Source organism: Saccostrea cucullata, unplaced genomic scaffold, assembly GCF_032062105.1.
Source record: "Saccostrea cucullata isolate Sc308-1 unplaced genomic scaffold, CSIRO_AGI_Scuc_v1 ctg2583, whole genome shotgun sequence".
Lineage (NCBI taxonomy): Eukaryota > Metazoa > Mollusca > Bivalvia > Ostreida > Ostreidae > Saccostrea > Saccostrea cuccullata.
Genome location: NW_026935667.1, coordinates 30,950 through 51,384, shown reverse-complemented (window position 1 = coordinate 51,384; position 20,435 = coordinate 30,950). Strand labels below are relative to the sequence as shown.

Genomic DNA, 20,435 nt, shown 5'->3' with positions numbered 1-20,435 from the left:
GTTTTTTTTGTGTTCGCGCTTTATCGCTTCCTATGTAAATATATATATATATATATATGTACAAGTAAATGCAACAATCGATCATCTTATTTGTATTACTAAGCACGAAGGGGAACGACTCAGTATAAAAATTTAAATAGGTTAGAACTAAAAAGGAGGGTAGATTTCACTTTTTATTTGAATTAAAAAATTTAATTTTTGCAGTAAACCGGTGTCGGCAACTATACAGTAAATAAGTTTTAACATTGGTTCTAAATTTTAAAACCGCTAGATTCTACTGAAAGCAAAGAAACACCTGAGAAATGCTAAAAACTGCCCTGCGTATAAACAGTTAGATACCCCGAGCATGCTTTAAACAAGTTTCAGTAGTGAGTTACCGTTCATAACACTGACCCCAAGCGGCAGTTGAAAGGCCTACATAATTGAGCTGTATATTCGGCCAGACATTCGTTGCCCCTATTCTAGTACGGACAGAACTTTTGTTTGTGGCCAGGTTCCCCACACTACCAACAGTCTACTTTGCTCCCATGTCTACAATTCCGGGATGAATGGCCTTATTCTCCACAGAAGTAGCAGCACGTATATTTTTCATCGATGCGGAGGGAGCCGGTACTTGATGTTGCTTCAGAACTGGGACATGCTTATTGTATAGCTTCAACAGAGAGACGGTTCCTTGGTCAGATAAATGTATACCGTCCTTCCAGTATAAAGGGGAATTCCAGGCTTTGAAAATTTTGACTTGATATAATCACTGTCGTGCCATACTCTTCTTACACAAAACGATAGTTTCATTTAAATCAATGATCAATGCATCTTTTCGAGGCATGACTTCACAAATGAAAACATTAATATTTGAATTCCTCTTCTTCAGATCCATTATCATCTCGGAAAAGTCAGTTTCTACTTCTTCAATATTCCGTTTATTTGAGGCAGAGAAGACGCATCGTATTGCTGCAACTTCTTACGAATATAAGAAATGCTGGCTCCTCTGTTGGTACTCACACTAACATTTGAACATAATCCATGGGTTTTAATACGTTGCAGAAATGAACTTCCGATCAAGAGTATAGTTCTCTGCTGGATGCTAGATGTGGAATTACGTTGTTTTTAGACGGAATTGTTTCCTAGTTTCCGGTGCACAGGTTGTTGTGGTTCTGTGTTTGTAGAGCTTTCTTTCCTAGATACTTCTGGTATAACTTTATTACACTGTACATGTCTAGAAGTGACGTTGTTAGAAGATTTTCACTAAGTTTTTTTTTTAACGACTCGATTTCCCGCGTTAAGCGTTCAACAATTGATGAAAGTTCCTGCACGCGTAAGTCAGAATTACAGCACCTGCTGCATTCTTTAGTTTCATTACACGGAGCATAATCCGATAGGTTCCTCCTTGGCGTAGATGTCATTTGTGGCGGCGGTTGGGAAATAATAATATTTGTTTCATTTATGTCACATGTGTAAACACTTATTTCCACAATGAATTTCTCGCACCATGGTGATGCTGTACTTCCCTTAATATGGAGTACCGAGGTACTTCTGTAAATTGTAGCTGTAACAGATCTACAACTAGTCTTAAAAATATGGCCATCTCCCTTAGTAGTTTTCTCACATAATAATTCCTGTTGCAAATATGAAAAAAAATCATATCTTTCTTGGTCAAAGTTCACAGTAAAGCTCCTCTTATTGGTGGAATAAAGAGAATAAAACCTCTGATATATTATTCATATGCATGATTTAAATGATAACCGAAAACCTGAACAAAGGAGCTGTATTTATTTTTTACCGTTCACCTAACAACCTCATAGATGATGACGAAAGAAATGACGTCACTTAGTTTACAAATAAACACGAACATATTTTGGATTCACTGGGATAACAGTTGGGATTTCTATTGTGATTTGATTTAAAGAAGCATCTATATTCCTATAATTTTGTTGACAAGTTAGGTGATGCATATGTGTTTCCAAATGTCTTATTGTCTATATTGTTAAAGGTTAGACAGACTGTCCATTATTTTCTTTTTTAAACGGTATCATTTCCAAATTTTCTCGTCTATAATGTGCTGTGAAAAAGGCTCACAAAAGGCGCTGATTCTTCTCTTTCTGCCAAGCGGGCGAAACATAAATTAGGCCGCCATACTTAATGATCACTTAATGAAGTCCCCGCACAGACAAACAGGAAGTTAATATCCAATTTGAAAAAAAAAATGTATCCCAAGATTTGGCATACCTCAGAGAAGATTTTTTTTTTAATTTCAAGCATCAACAACGAGTAGCTGCAGAGGAAACTGTGACAAAAATTTGTTGTGTATAAAACGGACAGACCAACAGACAAACAGGAAGTTGATATCGGTTTTGAGCGAAAATGTATCCAACCATATGGCATGCCCCAGAGATGATTGTGTTAAAATTTCAAGGATCTACGATGAGTAGTTGCTGAGTTCACTGCGACAAAATCTATTATGTATGAAACGGACAGGCCCACAGACAATCAGGAAGTTGACTTCAGATTTAAGCGAAATTAAATCCCACCATATGGCATGCCTCAGAGAAGATTGTGTTAAAATTTCAAGCATCTATAATAAGTAGATGATGAGAAAAATGTGAATTTTTTATGTATGAAACGGACAGACCCACAGCCAAACAGGAAGTTGATATTCGATTTGATAGAAACTGTATCCCAACATATGACAAGCCTTAAGTTTTTGACCAGGAAGCTGTTTCATGACCATGAATTGCGAGGGAAGAATTTCTTTGGACGCATAGGACGACCTGCGATAACACCTACATGTAGGCGCAGCAAATGCCTAAAGCACGCCTACATTGAATGCTGTGGAACAAGCTACAAGGAATTTACCAAAGCTGTGAGCAGCATCAACAATGGCATTCGTTCACTTAGTCGTTTACTTCACAAGTAAAACTTGGGAGTGTGTGAAATTTTGAGGACTTTAATATTATAGTCCCAGGTGCAATCAAGGGGCTTGTTTTATTGTGTATATTGTAGAACGAGTAGAACTCAAAATAAGACTTGACTACATACTTTATAATATGTTGGTGAATTGATATTGTATTCATATCAAGACATATCTTATTTATTATTTGATGAAAAAGACTGGACTCATGCTTTATTACATTGTTGAATTGATATTGTATGCATGCATGTATATAGCCATATTTATTATTTGATGAATAAATTTTCAACTTTTCAGTAAGGCATTCCTTTCTACTTGCACATGTTCATACCCATAAATTTATATTAGGTACTCATTTCATAGAGGGACTTTAACAACAAACAATCAATCATATCGGTTTCCTTGACTTTAGCTGCTGGATTTTATTTTTTATCTGAAAAAATCCCTGATATTTCCATTTGTAACCTTAACTGTGCTACGATTTCACAGATATTTCTATTTGTTGTAACAACAACACCGTTCATCAAGTTCAAAAAAACTAATAACAGAATTATGTACCTTAGTGTATTCTACTTGTGTGCCAAGTTACACTGAAATCAGACCAAAACTGTACGAGAAGTATTATTTTGAAAGAATTTCAAAGAAATTTCTATTTTAGTAACCACGGGCAACACTGTTTATCGAAATCAAAAACCGATACACAGAATTATGCATCTTAGTGAACGGTCACGGTAGCCTAGTGGTAGAGCGTTCGCTTCGTGATCGGGAGGCCCGGGTTCGATTCTCGATCGCGGCGCCGTGCCATACCTAAGACGTAAACAAAGGTAGTGACTGTTCCTTCGCCAAGCGCTCGGCACTAGAAGTGAAAGTCACGGGTTTTTCGGATATGACGTTGAAAACGTAGGTCCCGTTTCACGGTAGGCGTTGGCACGATAAAAAACCCTCACTGCTCAATCGCCCTCAGTGCCGAGTATAAGTCTAGATTTCAAGCCCTTCACCTGAATCGGTGACGTCTCCATATGAGTGAAAAATTCTCAAGTGAGACGTTAAACAATATGCAATCAATCAATCATGTATCTTTGTGTAGTCAACTTGTATGCCAAGTTATACTGAAATCGGACCAAAACTGTAGGAGTAGTAGCATTTTGAAAAAATTCCACAGAAATTTATACCTTTAGTATCCACGGCAATACCGTTCATCGAAATCAAAAACCGATACACAATTATGTATCTTAGTGTAGACTACTTAATCCGAGGTTCCTCTGATTGAAAAGATATTTTTACTCAGGTGACCTAAAAAGCAGAATACGTATCATCCATTTAAATGTTTTTAGTCAGCAGTGGCTATAATCATGATTGTCACATTAGAGTAAAATGATCTAACTGTAGAGCACTTAATTTTCACGACACAGTATTTTCACTAGAAAGTAATTGACTCTTCATTAGAAAGACAAAATGTTCACGGTTTGTGGTCATTGCTCTATATATAATCTTACAGAATTCTATTATACGCGAGCGTGAAATTTTCACGATCATCACATAAATACGCTTAAATAAAGTTCTTGCGAATGAAAAGTGATTTTCAGTGTATTAAAGCCCCCCCCCCTTTTTTAAAAGCTATTAACTTTCAATTCCTAAGGATTTTAAAAAAAGATATATGTGACACAATTCTTTATTGAAGAAAGGCAGAATGAGTTAATAACGATAATTCCCATTCCTACGTCGACACGATATAACCTGGTGAGCTTGAGATAAAAGATACCACAGAGTCCGACACTTCTGCTTTATAGTTGGATATTTTACTTGAAAAAGACACAAATGGTAATCTTACAACCAAGCTATATGATAAACGTGATGACTTTAACTTTTCTATCGTCAACTTCCCTTACTTATGCAGCAATATACCTTCATCACCTGCATATGGAGTATTTATATCTCAGTTGATTCGATACGCAAGAGCATGCTCTACGTATGAACAATTTCTTAAACGAGGTAAATTATTGACAAGCAAGTTGATGAAACAAGAATATCAACAGTCTAGTTTAAAGTCATCATTTCGTAAATTTTATGGTCGATACATTGACCTTGTCAGCAAATACAATTTATCATTGAATGATATGCTGACTGACGTTTTCATACCAATTGTTAGTCCATTATTTATACACTGAATTGACCACGGATTTTTTCGTTATTTCATGATTATGACAACGAACACACGGCGGGTGTGACCGGTCGGCAGGGAATGCTCACTGCTCCATGGCACCTGATCCCACCTCTGATGTTTTGGAGGTCCGTGTTTGCTCTGCTCTTATTTTGTATATTTGTTTAATGGACGTTGAGATTGAATACTGTTCGTTATTTCCATATCCTTCTTCATAATGTATTTTTCTTAAATAAAAACTTCCTTAAAACCTTTTCTCCACCATGTTCACTGAAGGAACTGGTTTGTTTGCCACCAAAGCTTTTCCAAAGGGATCCTTTCTTTTGGAAATTGTTGGTGAGAGAATTTCAGAGGAAGAAGCAGGACAAAGGAAGAAGCGAAAAAGAAACCACTTTCATTTTATTACTTCTCTTGGAAAGGTATAAAGTGGTAAGTTTTTAAGAAACAATTAAGGAATGAAACTTATTTCAACTTTTGTTATACAATAAAACATAACTTAGGTTAGTTTGAGCTTAATAAACCGTGAAGCAGTTCCTAAAAAAGCGTAAACTACCCCAAGTTATGTTATATTGTATAACATAGATGAAATAAGCTTCATTCCTTATAATTTAATTTCAATGTAGACAATGGAACATATTTTCGATATTTCCCTTTGGAAAAAGGCTTCAAATATTGCATATTTTAAAAGTTAATTTAAACGAAAACAAATTTCAAAAATTAAACTATAGTTTTGTTTTTCTTTTTTAATTTAAATTAATATTATATATCTTTTCAAAGAAAGAGAGAGAGAGAGATTCTGCAACATGAATGGTGTTTTAACATGCAGTTATGAGTAATTTTACATTGACTGTATCTTTTAATATACAATACATATCCTGTGGGTTGTTCCTGTTTATAATGTTAACATTGTACACAATAGTTTACTGTTTACACTAAAAAGATCTATGTTTAAACCAATAAAATTGTGCATATATATTATTATATCTTTTCCTTTTTGTTGAATTTTTGTATACCAAACAACAATTATTGTATACTTCGATCTATATTTCAAATGTAACGTGCAACGCGGCCGAGCAAAAATTTTATTAAAGGGAAAAATATGCAGCGATATAATATCTATACTGAAGGGAAAAAGAAACGCAGGGTAAACTTTTGAGGTGAATTAAATTTGTTTTTCTTAAAATACTTTTTAGTTTTCCTATCTAACTTTTAAAATCATCTTTCAAAAAGATAAAAACCAAATTCTCGTATGATTTTGTGTAATTATTCATGAGTTATTGAAGCTCAAATGACGATACCCCCCAAAAGGGAAAATTGAAAACTCTCATTATCTTCAATGTCCATCTCGTGCATCTGTCAGTCATTTTTCTCCTTTGCATGGAATTCCTTCAGTGTTAATCTTTTAAACCCTGGGTATATTTAGCATTCGAAACCACGCAAAAAAATAAGTCAAACGACGCTCGCATGCGCCAGTGAGAGGAATACAACAGTCAAAAAACCAAATTGCGGAATTGTTTACTTTCAATTTTCGTATGAATGTAATGATTATAATCGTGTACACTATATATGGCTGTTTTTGTGGTAGTAAGGTGGCGATTGAAGAGATGGCAGGATGAATAACCCGCTCGAAACATAGTTCTGTTTCGCGTTAACGTCAGCGTCACGGTTGATTGAAATCCACTCCAGACCCTCTCTGACAACGGCTAAAAAGTTTTATGGGGGAAATTTACAAGAGACTGCTAAGTAAACCGTTGTTGCCTTGTTCATTAATTAGGCAATTCGAAAACAAGATCCCATTGAACTTCCGTAAACTGTGCCAAGATTGCAATAAATTCATAATGTCTTTTAATATTGAAAAACGATGTGCATTCCTCATCTGCATCAAATAACGCAACAAGATTTATGAACAAACACGTCATTATCAGATTGCACGTGTTTTCGGCTTTTTAGCGTTTTCCTTACGTGAAGTCATAAATTTTACGGTTGAGTAATTCTTAATACTGATTTTGATGCACAGTAAATAAATTTTCCATATGACTTCTCGCTAAAAATAAAATTCCATAATTAGGGCCCCGCAAGGATAGTAATCGCTCTGTCCGTCCATCTGTTGGTCCCTCTTCCGTCCACAAATTTTCTGGGTTTTTTTATAATATTTTTTTTATGGTTGCTAGTTTGGTTCTCTATGTCTTCTGGTTTGGAGCTGGGGTGGAGGGGTAGATTCCTTAACTATGCATAAGAATGAATGGACAACTTTTTTATGGTTGCCCAATCAAGTACAAATTTGGTATGGTAGTTCAGTAGGCAGAAATAAATATTTTAATGCTAAGTTTGATTCTCTATGTACCCTGGATTGGAGCTGGGGTGGTGGGGTAGATTCCTTACCTTTATATAAGAATGCATTGGCAAACAGAGATAGCTGCTGAAGATGTTTCCATTGTAAACTGAATGCTACTAGGAGTCCCATGGGATTAATTAGCTTTCCTCCTGAAGAAAATCCAGAGCATTATCTTTATCTGTCACATTGAGATTAATTACCACCTCTGTCTGCAAATGAAGTATGTTTTGAAGTTAAAAGTCAATTGGGAATGCTATGAATGCTCTGAAATGTGGATTTAAATATAAGTTTTTTTTAATTTATTTTTGTTTAATAGTTATGGTTTCACTGAATTCTAATAATAAGAAATAGATTATAGAAGATTTGTTGATTTACTTTTTTCACTTTATGTTAATTCAAGAATATTATTAATTTTAATATACAGGCAAACTTCGTTATCTCGACATCGACGGGACAGTTGGAAATTGTCGAAATATCCGAGGTGTCGAGATATCAGAGTAGAAACTCGATGTCCTTAATTTTAATAAAACAATAGATCTTGACCGAAAAGACGTGTAAATACAGGTACCTACATGTCTTCAATTAGACTGTAGCTCGTTTGTTTCAGCTATCCCTTTATATTTATTAGAAAATCTAAGAAGTTCTATATAAACAATTGTTATTTACGAAATGCTTTCTTTTTTATCGAAACCTTGACTAAAAACCGTTTTCCATCCAGCATTCGATCCGCGTGCCACTAGCTCTGTCAGAACAGGATACGAAATGCGCTCTGTAAACTCCATTACATGATATTACATATTTATACGTTCAATTTTTCGCCGGGTTATTATTTTAAATCTTGGATATCTATAAAACGCGATTGGTTTTTAAAAATTGTATAATATACAGGAAAGTCTTTTCGTTAATTAAAATTTCAAAAGAAATGGAAAGATCCTTCTAATTTTAGTAAGTATGAATGTATCAAAAATATGCCATATACATGTACATGTATGTCTTTTAACATTCGGTAAACACTTGAAATACAATTGAACATCTACCTATGATTATCAGTTTTAGGTAGCTAAACGATAAGAAATCAAACACACAGTTAAGATCAGATGATAAATTTATGCAAAATATTTCTAAGGAAAAACTACTGATTATAAATTAATAAGCCAGTGAAAAAAAAAATCGCTGAATTGATACTCAAACGTGTGCTAAAGGAGAACAGAAAGGTTACTGAAAGACGACGGAAAGATCACTGAAAGATAACTGAAATGTGTCCGCTTAATGGTGACTGAAAGGTACGTGAAATTTGAAAGGTCACTGAATTGTACCTGCCATTCAGTAGCTGAATGGCAACTGAAAAGTCACTGAAAGCCGCCTTTCAATTTTAACTGAGAGGTCTCGTTTCTTCCTGTGCTTGTTAATGAAATTCTTGAGGATGTTTATGGGGCCATGTCTGACATCAAGAGGTGTTTATTTGGACTTGGAAGATAGTTATAATATGGACAGCTTTCTGATAGTCCTTTATAGACTTGTATCTATCCATTGATATCCACGTAAGATGAGGTCGGATGTGGGTTCCCAGCTTACTACTGCCTCAAAGGAAACCAGTGAGATGAATGAAAATTGGGATTGGCAGAGAGTAAAATCCATTGCTGTTCATTCTGGCATGCAATGGGCAATTCGCAAATCATCTGATGCACCATGGGAAAACGGATGTAGTGAGGCTCTTATTAAAGAAACAATCAGTCAAGTCCCTGAAGGATGAGGCCTTGCAGGGCATGGATAAAGAGAAGCTCCTCAAAGTTATGACCCCAGACTACCTCTCATCTGAGGAATCGGAGTTGAATGAGGATGGGGAAGTGAAACACTTTATCGTGAGGCGTCTCCCCTTGTAGAGGGATTCGTTCCGTGCCTTTAAGGACATGCTAGAGGAAGCTAGGATGAAAAGATAAACATCGCAACACAAGAGGCAGATGTAGAAGCGCGTCGTATTGGAAATTACTTCCAAGAGACCTGCACCTGAAGACTGTCCCCGATTTGTAAGGAGCGAAGAGAGAGATTGATGGTGATGCTGTGAAACTTTGAAACTCTTATTACACTAAGTAAACACTTATGTCATGGTTTCTGGTAATTCTGCATTGAACATTGAAAAGAAAGGTTATTTGTGAAAAAATGAAAATAATGTTCTCAATCCCCCTTTGACTACAGATTCAATGTTTTTTTTTTTTTGAATGAGAATATTTACACTTGCAAATGTTTTGTCCTATGTAAACATTATTTGAGTGGGTCGTTTTTACATCCCAATAAAACAGGTTTGGGGTCAAGAGGTCATATAATAAATACTGCGCATGAATACATTGACCTCCTCAGAACTGGGTCACTACTTTTACTACGAACGTAAACAAACCCCGGCTGAAATCAAATAAAAGACGTTGAAACACAATGTCGCAAATAAAAAAATAATTTTAATACATTAAACACAATGTCGCAAATAAAAAAATAATTCTAATACATTAAATAAAATCTGTTCAAAATCATTTTTTACATTACATAAAACTTTTTTATTCATTTATCATATTACACGTCTGCTTTCAACCCCCCCTGGATGAGTTTGGCTATGTTGACCGCTGTGATAACGACCCATTGCTGTATCTTCTGTCTGACAATGATATCATGGCCGCTCTGGATCTCCCTTTTATGGCTCCAGCAGGCGTTGAAGAGACTGAAGAGGTCGAGAAGGAGCTGAAAATGTCTTATATGGAAGGACTTCCTAGCCCTGGTATGCCTGCGCCCCCCCCCCCTACTTGGAGATTCAAGTCCATGTCTGAGGAAAATATGAAAGAATTTGAGGAATCCAGACAATCTGTCTCAACAAAACGAAATACCAATGGGCAGTGAAACTCTTTCAAGGTACATTTTAAGAAACAAATTGATGCCTAGCAGCAGCAACCCACTACAGACACCCTGACGAAAGAAGAAGTCACCTCACACATTAAGTTATAAATGCGGACAGCGTGTTAAAATACTTCCTAAATACATTTAACAATGTGTTTTGTTTTTACTATGCTAGGAATAATTTTTCTTTCAGATTGTTTGTCTGTCTGCAAACCCAATGGGTTATTGGGTTCGTTTTTTTTTTTTTTTGAAAAGCTTCAAAGGGGGTTTATGGACTTGACGAGAAAGAATTCTTCATTGTGCAAGAAGATATTTCTGACAGAATTCATGACCCTACTCTAGAGGCCTTAGGATCACGACTTATAAGTTTTAATAGAGTTAAAGTTACCTTATTTAATCTTTTTATTTTTCACCTGTTTTTATATACACAAACATGCGTGTTCATAAACATCATCATAGCTCGTTTTGTGGTAAACAAAATATTTTCATTGATTTTTAGCTCTACTGGTCAGAGACCAGAAGATCTTATGCAAAAGTAAGATTCAGTCGTCTGTATGTCTAGGTGTTTATTTGTATGTTTGCCTGTAAACAACTTCTTAAAATACTACTCTTCTTATAGTTTTGCAATGGTTTCATTATATCTTGACACACAAGTAAACTACACTAAAATAATTCTGTATCTCAGTTTTTGAATTCCATGAGTAGTTTTGGTCTGATTTCAATATAATTTTGTGGTACACAAGTGATACTTACCTCATCCTTTTATTGATTTCGTTAAAAAGACATCCTCCACCCCCGATAATTATACCCCCCGCTTGAAAAGTGGGAGGGTACATAGCAATCGGCATTTCCGTCCGTCCGTCTGTTACGCTTTTACGCCATCTCTTATCCGCAACTCCCCTCATACAGCTGAAGGAAATTTGATGAAACTTTCACAGATTCAAAATAACATATTGCCATTGTGCGCCTCCAATTTAACTTCTTCATCCGACATATATTTTGGATTTTCTAGATCGAAACATGGACACTGCTATTATTTTCATATGGGAGGCCGGGGTATAATAGCTAAATGCTCACAGTATCTCTAGTTTTGTTAAAGAATAAATAGTGCTCAAAAACATTTTAATACTTTGTATATAATAAACTCTACTACCCCGAATTGGGTATCTATGTTATGCCCCCATCCCCACCTTTAGCCAAGAACCTTTGCTCTTTGCATTTTGGAAGAAAAAAATGGATCATCAACAACGTCCCACTAATATTTTGTCAAAAGTGAGGGAGTTGATTCTAATGTTGCGGGTTTGCATCCTTTTGTGGGATGTGAAGACCATGTAAACCAAGGGCCCATGTCCCAAAATATCCTTCAATGATCAATGTCGTCAGTTGCTATTAACACCCTTCCCCGCAGTTACGCATTTTAACGAATATGCCATTTCCTATTTCTAACGCCAAATCACGCATTTACCGTTTTCCCGCAATCACGCATTTTCAGGCACCTTAAAAAGTTCATGAACTCTTCAATTTATTGCGAAATTCAAACCATTTTATACTTGCTTGAATCTCATTGAATTAGAAAAGTTATTTTCTAATTAAAATATCATTTCAGAATATTATTTCCACTAAACTTTAGAGAAATTTGTACCCCGCTATAAAGTGCTTGCGGCGAAATAGTAAAGTAATATTTTTATGACGCGAGGATTTAATGTATGTTGCATAGCAATTCTGTAAGTTGTAAAGAGTTAAAGGAAAGAATGTGCAGCCTTTCGCGGGCAAGTCTTTATATGAGCAACAAATTCTTGAGAGGAACATTAAACAAAATACATTGTACTATCAATATTTAACATGTTTAACGTCCATTGAGAGAATTTATTCATCTCTTGTGACGTACTACCATAACCACTGAAGTTCCTGTCACAAGGGGGTGCTCCGCTTGGCGGTGCCCTCGTTTAAACCTAAAGTAGGGTGAACTGCATTTATTTTGCGTGTTAGTATACGGTTACTAAATGGACATACTGCACGTGAAAATAGACATTTTGACCGAGGTGTACGGCGATCCTCAAATTACTGGATCTGTCAATTTGTGTTTGAATTTATAAAACAATACGGCTCGGAATATTAACTTAATTTCCTGTACATGTCATTGCGTGGGCTTTGTTATGTTTCAAGTTTATGAAAGTCAAAAGCATTAAATTTTAAGCCCGCTGTGTAAATTTCATTTTGGATTAAAAATCGACGTGCAAAAATCATGTTTTTTTTTTAATTTACAGAAGGCATTCCTTCACTTTAACATGAATGTGTATTTACTTTTCCCTCGGTGTAAGGTCATTTATCAAAATTGCCCTTCACTTGTAATGTCGACGTCTCTATATAAGTGAAATATTCTGGAGAGGGACGTTAAACATTAAACAATCAATAAATCAATCGAACTTGTTCAAATAACCTTGCGAAAATAATTATTCATTCAGGTTATGAGCAAACTCCAGCTGTGTATTACAGACGTCTCAATTTCTAAGAGTTTATTCATCCAGTGGTTACAGCGTATGCTCCAGAGACGCGAAGAAAGAAGTTGATCCTTACGTGGAAGTTTCGAATCCCCCAGTGGGACGTGGAGAGGTCCTTTGGATGAAATCGTATATACCAAGGTCATGTGTTGCAACATTTGCTGGCACAACCCCCCCCCCCCTGCTTTATGGCACTGACTGTCGAATAGAGGGCAAAATTTTCAACGTCTCAACCTGCAAGGGATGGGGTCAGTCCGGGTCTCAATAAGAGCGAAAAATTCTTGAAGTGGACGTTAAATATAAAATATTATTAGTCAACACAGGATGAAATGAAGGTTTCCGTAATTTGGAAACCCGATGATAACATGGGAATCTTGACATCAGTAGTTTCCCTTTAGTTTCCATTTTATGGAAACCACAAAGTGGGGTCGACATGGAAACAATGAACCTGTGGTTTCCCGTAAGTTTTCCAAGATAGGAAACAATGGAAACATGCCTCAGTGGTTTCCATATAGATACCCGACATGGAAGCCATCAATCTGTAGTTTTCCCCATGTTTCCAAGGAGAAGTCTGATTGCGTCTCGTAACTCTTAGAGATCATAGAACCAAAACGTGCCAGAAACTCTAAACTTTACAGTATTTCGAAAGGATCGATGTCATTTTGTCTAAAGGTCATAATGTGAATCCATCATTCCTATCAGGCTTTTGGGTGAATACTTCAACACTGTAGATAATCTACACCCCCTTTATTCTTCGAAAGTCATTTCAATACCCCGTATTCTTTTAAACAAATGGGGACAACAAAACGAGCCAGTCTACGAACGGGTTGATGAATGTGAGTAAACATGGTAATAATCAAGTCGTGCTGAAAGTATTCATGAAGATGGCAGAGGCTAGTTTTATGTAGATGACATTACCTTGTTATTTAGTTGGATGTTCAATGGAAAATTTTGAAATATCTGTACATGTAACAATGATACTGTTTAGCACCTTGATGAATTTGAAGCTTTTAAGAATAAAACATGTTCAACATATACTAATAGTGAAGTCACCAATTTCGTTGGCAAGCGGTAAATCTAGTTTTCCCAACGGTCCCGGATTACTAAGACCTATGACATAGAATGGAGACCCTTTTGTTCCAATGCTCTGAGAACAGCCGTCATGGTTTAACATGCACCACTTTCCCGCTACACAGACAGTTAGATATCATTCCTTGCGAACTTTAATGAGATTTAGACCGCGTATTTTAGATATAGATTGCGTACTCGAGATTAGTCCGAAAAATCTGACGTTTTTCTGGCTTTTTTACAGTTTTGATATTTTACATGCCAGGAAAACGTCAGAACGAAACTTGGTTGAATTATGCATATAGGGATGGACACTACCAGACTTGCTTCGGATGCTGCATCTGACCTACTTTTTAGCTCTACTGGTCAGAGTCCAGAAGAGCTTATGCGATTGTAATGCGTCCGGCGTCCGTTCGTCTGTCTGTCTGTAAACAACTTTTCAAAATGCTACTCCTCCTACAGTTTTGATCTAATTTTAATATAACTTGGCACACAAGTAGATTACATTAAGATACATAATTCTGTATATCGGATTTCGATGAAAAGTGTTGGCGTTTTTACTAAAAATAGAAATTTTTGTGAAATTCTTTTAAAATTATACTCCTCCTACAGTTTTGGTTTGATTTCAGTATAACTTGGCACATTGATGCATCTTGGGTATTTGGAGAATGTTAACCAAAAAGTATGTTATAGTGACCTACTTTTGTGACATTTTATGGCTATATTTATGTATCTCTAGTACTTTTCCATTTAGAATCATCATACTTTGTCAGTTGATGCATCATGGATTTTCGGAGAATTTCGACGTAAAAGTAGGTCATGGTGACCTACTTTTGAATATCTCAGGTATTTATTGGCTTAGAATTATCAAACTTGGTCAGCAGATGCATCTTGGGACTCTTAAAATATCAACCAAAATATAGGTCACAATGACCTTCTTTCGACATTTTATGGCTATATTTAAGTATCTCTGGTACTTATTAGTTAAGAATCATCAAACTTTGTCAGTTGATGCATCTTGGGTTTTCTGAGAATGTTGACCAAAGAGTAAGTCACAGTGACCTACTTTTAAATATCTCAGGTATTTATTGGCTTAGAATTATCAAAATTTGTCACTTGATGCATTTTGTGATTTTCAAAAATGTAGACCAAAAAGGAGTTCTAATTGGCTAAGAATCATAAAACTTTGTCAGGTGATGCAACTTGGGTCTTTTATAGGATACTTAGGGTAAGAGGCTTCAAATACAAGTGATAGGTTGCCGCATCTGCTTCCAGGCCCGTGCGCCTGACCTAAGCTTCCATATAAATTGCAGAATAACATTTGTACATACCAATGAACAGCAAGAGGTAATGGGTCAACCACCTCGTTTTCAAGCTACAATTCATCCTGTGAACCCACCCCGCTTTTCTGTTGAAATACCGGTAGAGTGAGTTTTGAGCTTAGTTTCGTATTTCTAGTCCATATCCCATATACAGTAGTAGTGACACTTAAATGTCATATTTCAAAAAAAATATGCAACGCAGTACTGTTAAGGCTACCGGGAGCTTATTATGCATTTAAAACGTAACACTCTTTTGCAAAAGTGATTTTTAGTTTTAATTTTAAGTTATGTACTTCAGTGCGCCAAATTCATACAGAGGATCCCCAAGGGTATATATAAACATATTTGATACGATATCACGTGACCTTGTTGATCACGTGACGGTCATTTCTTTTTTGAAATGTTTCACATAAATCGCTTCGGCGCAGGTTGTTAACACAATTATTATTTACATTTGTACATACATAAACTCTTTGCATCCTTGTGAAACCGAAATGTGCTTGGGAAAAGTTTTACTATTTATTTGGAACAATTTATTTCAGATTAACCCTTTCTCTACCGGCACATTTTACGTGATTTTAGAGACCTTCTGACATGGCATTATTATATTATTTCTAACTTTTCTATCCATGGAGAATACTAGGTATAATGCATACCATTTTGTAGGGAATTTCTTAGAGATGATATTTTTTGACAATTCAGATACTCAACGACTGACCTTATTAGTAAAAATAGAGGTCAAAGGTAAATTAAGTGCAAAATTTTATGGAATTTTTTTTATACTTTTTAATCTTCAAGCTAAATATTTACAAAGATGTATGTTGAAATAGGAAATTTGGGATATACCCACAAAAGGGCATTATACTGTACTTCATGAAACACATAAACTTTTTTTTTTAATTCTGCTTACATTTTCTTAAAAGCGGTTGCTAAGCAACGCAGAATTTTTCAATTTTCAGGCAGAATTTTTGTTTTTCACTCGTCCTAGACACATTTATGCATCCCAGCACATATTAAAGTTAGATATAATGCCATAAAATTACAAGCGACATAACAGCAGATAAACTTTTCAAAAGTTTGACCTCAATAGAACTATTTTTAGGAGGTCAAAGGTCAAATAAGTGCAAAAATTTCATTATTTTTTTTTCAACGCTTCTCAATATTTTTGCTTACATTTTACACAGTAGATGCAGAAACGAAAAATTCTGAATATACTCTCAAGAAGGGATCAGAACTGCAATATCCATACATCATTTTAGTTCAAATTTTTGCTTAATGACCTTTAAGTGGTTGCTAAGCAACAGCATTTTCAATTTTTTAAACTAAACACATGTACATGTTTGTTATTTCTCATTCTGGACACATTCTAGACACTTTTTGTATATTCCGTGATGTTGTTTGTAAGATATGGGCCCAAAAAAATGAAAGAACATTTTTGTATTAAGTATTGACCTTGACACTCTTGTTCTTAGGGGGTCAAGGTCAAATCAGTACAGAATTCAATTTCTACTTAAAATTGTAAGTATATATCAGTTTTGAAATGTTACAGTCATGGAAAAATCATCTAATAGTTGACTTAAAAAAACAGCGAACGACAAAATTTGCAAGCAAAAATTAATCTAAGAGGTAAAAATAAACTTGAATGATTTCATTGCAAGATTTTACTGGTATAACAGAGCTTAAGGGGTACAATAAAGAATTGACATGCCATCTTGAAAGGAAATAATAATACATTGCAATGGCAATTAATGCAAAACTGTTTTGACAATTGGTTGAAAAATGTTACGCTTATGTCCAAATATACAAATCACGAAATATTGCAAAATGAATTCCAGATCAGAATGATTAAATCTTCCACAAAATGTTGAAGACCAGAGCACTTTTACTTCGTGCCTCCATTCTTTCATCAACTGCCACTTCCCTGAAAGACTGGAGGAGATTCTTCTTTGACTTGTCTGTACAAGGGATCAGCTTCTATACTGTAAAAGATTTAAATATTTTTAAACAGATATGTGAATTTACGTTTATAAATAAAATTAAGAATGATACAATTAATACATTGATATTATTTTCCATTTGAAATAAAAATTTATAAATGCGATTCAAGTAGTTAAATTATATTATTAAGTCAATGTATCAGGACTAAAAATTCAACAACCTTGTAGTAAACCATCATGGTTGAATTACTGAACCAAAACAAATAGCATATTTGGTAATCTGACTAAAGGCAGACCTGCATTATATAAAGAAAAATTGTGAAGCAGATAGATCTAATTTTAATTAGATGCTATGAAAGTAATGATGGGACACTTCAAAATATTTTCAAAATAAGTAAAAATTAATTTGAGATCTCAAATTATACAATCCGTTTCCAAGAATTATCAATTCATTCCTTTGGTTTATAATTCGAGATCTCAAATTACGCAATTCAATCCTTCTGACTACTAATTCATTCCCTCAATTTTTTATTCTAGATCTATCTGCTCCACGATTTTTCAGAATATGCTCAAGAATTTCTCTCTCACGTGAAGTTGCCACCACTTGTAGGTGGACTGTTCTATATTTGACACTTATGACTATTGAGGTGTGAGGGATCTTTTTCATGCCAGCACTTACTGCAACAAGGCACCCTAATAGGTTTTTATAAGTATAATGTAAGATATGTTTATAGTGTCTTATCAGAAGGACAGGTCTCCAAGTCTCATAGTAAGATTTGAACCTGCGATGCAAGTATTAACTCCTTACTTCATGACTATTGAACCACTGAACTAGTCTAGTGACTCATGTACCTAGAAGTGTTGACTAATAGCCATCCAGTGGCAATAAGGAATTTTGACTGCAATAAAATTGACTTACAGCTGATAACTAAGCACCTATGTCCTCCACATCATGATCTTTTCTGTGCATGATGGCCAGTGGTGGGATTAGCAAGAAGGACTTCACAGATGAAAGTTCTGAGGATTTGGTACCAGCACACAACACACATGCTAAAAAAAAATTATGTGTTCGTGTTAATTAAGTCAAGTTTCATTTTTCTTTGAAGTGGTAATAAAAACTTCCCTACTTCAAAAACAACCCAAAAATAAGTCGAATTTGTTCGAACATCATCGCAAAACAGGGTTTAGATGCTCAGGCCAACAATATAAAAATTGATTTGTTTGATGTACACTGACGAATGACGACCTGTCAAAATTGCCCCTACCAAATAATTTTTTCAGCACTTTAAACTTTGAATTTATTTTCCTTCTTAAATTTACTAAAATTGTTTCATTTTAAAGGAAAGATTTTAAAATTTCTATAGGCTGCTTCGTGACTGATTGTTCTTCATGTTTTCATAGCAATACACTTGTGTAGCTATCAAATGTGTACTGTTAAGAAATCTCTTATTTTTATGACAGTTATCAATTTTCAGCAGTGTAAACCACCCCAAAATTAACAAATTACCTACCCATCTTGAAAAATGTGGGTCGGAGTACATCAAACAAAAATATTTCATTGATCAGTCAACACAGTATTCCATATTGAGAAAACAGTGACATTGTATTGTAAACAATTTTGTCATCGAAAAAAAAAACAATTTTTCTGATCGTTGAAAGAACTGAAAAGTATCATATGTGGGTTACCGACTATGTCAAATCACCGAACGGCTTCATATTGATCACATGCACGTGTGTAGCTAGAGATCAATCTACACAACTATTAATCCGAGATTCCTCTGACTCTAACCCCTGCTTTTATATTGTGAGTTGTGCACAAGTCACAATATAAAAGCAGGGGTTAGAGTCAGAGGAATCTCGGATTACACAACTATGTACAGTATATATATTATACACGTAAATAGAGGTCCTATGAAGACTATAATGTCTTTTCATTTCTATCAATGTACTGTAAAACACTTTTAAACTTTTCAATCAATACTTACTCACATCTAATGCCAAAGAAAAGACCAGTCACATCTGATGAATTGACGTGTTTTACATCGTAAATCCATAGTTGTTGTTGTTTACTGCAACAGCGGAAACACGTGTTAGTCTCGATTAATATCAACTCATACCGTAATGAGTCGTGTGAATGCGAGAATTTGTATTAAAACATAGTGTTTCAAAGTTGTTGTTTTTTATTTATTGTAAATTTCATGTCAGTATATGTTTAATAGTATATCATATTAGGAATATATTTTAAAGCAAACAGCAATAAAAACTTTTTTTTGACGTAATGTTAGACCTTTGGGAATCAGCGTTTTTCTTTTTATCAACAATGAACTAATAACACGTTTCATAAATAACAAAAAGACTACATTTCTCTAAAGGTGTAAAGATGATTACTATTATTTTTAAACAATTATTTTTTTTATAATCATTCATTTAAATAAAAATATTTTATTAAATTTAATAGTACTAAACACGTTGTTCCGAATGAGGCGCAACGAAAACGACCTTGACGTTAAATAACACTCGAATTTTCTACAAAAAAATACACAGAGGTTCAAAACTCAAACTATGATAATTCAGAAAATACCGAACATAAAGAGACAAGTAAAGGCTTGTTGAAACGGAAATTTTTTCTACTTTTACCAGCTGTATTTTGTTTTCCCTATTTCAATATAGAAATAAAGGTAAAACTGAGGTTAACTTAAATATTACGAATAAAACCCAGAAAAATCACATGCGTGGAAGAAAATTCTTGTTTTTATAAAAAAAAACCTAAAAGTAAAAGCAATAATTTTTACATATTTTAAAAGCAGAGAAAATATCCCTTTCAAACATATTAATTTTTTTATAATGATTTAATATAGAAAAAATATATCTATCGTCGGGAAAATCGTCCTTGCTTTGGAAAATAGCGTCATTTTTAAAAAGTCACGAATGTCTTTAAAACGTAAAATCTATTCATTACCAATTTTTAAGGTTCGAAATTTTTACAGGGTCTGAAAGTAGAGAAAATTTCCTAAACGATGATATATAGATTATATACCTTTATTCTATTATTGAAAAGATACGGAGATCCTGTTATCGCGATGTCGTGTTTTTACGCGCTATCGGTCATATTGACCGATGCGGTAGAGAAGGGGTTAACTTCAACTTACCGACAAATCTGAGGGTATTTTCCACCGAATATCGTCAACTGTTTTAAAATAAAGCCATAATACATATTTCCCAAGCAAGAATCAGTTAGAGGGGAAACTCTTTTACATATTTCTATAAAATATGTTAAATAAATCCTCATAAACAACCTGCGCCAGGCTCTTTTACACACA

General features: G+C 34.7%; 1 long non-coding RNA gene across 1 annotated transcript; it reads right to left on the bottom strand.

Moving 5' to 3' along the window:
* Positions 1 to 16,420: 16,420 nt before the first annotated feature.
* On the bottom strand, positions 16,421 to 19,228 carry LOC134243544 (uncharacterized). The gene is made up of 3 exons (XR_009987057.1): positions 19,101 to 19,228; positions 18,035 to 18,165; positions 16,421 to 17,157 (listed from the first exon to the last, which is right to left on the bottom strand). It is a non-coding gene; the product is annotated as an uncharacterized LOC134243544 (long non-coding RNA).
* Between the last annotated feature and the right edge of the window lie 1,207 nt (positions 19,229 to 20,435).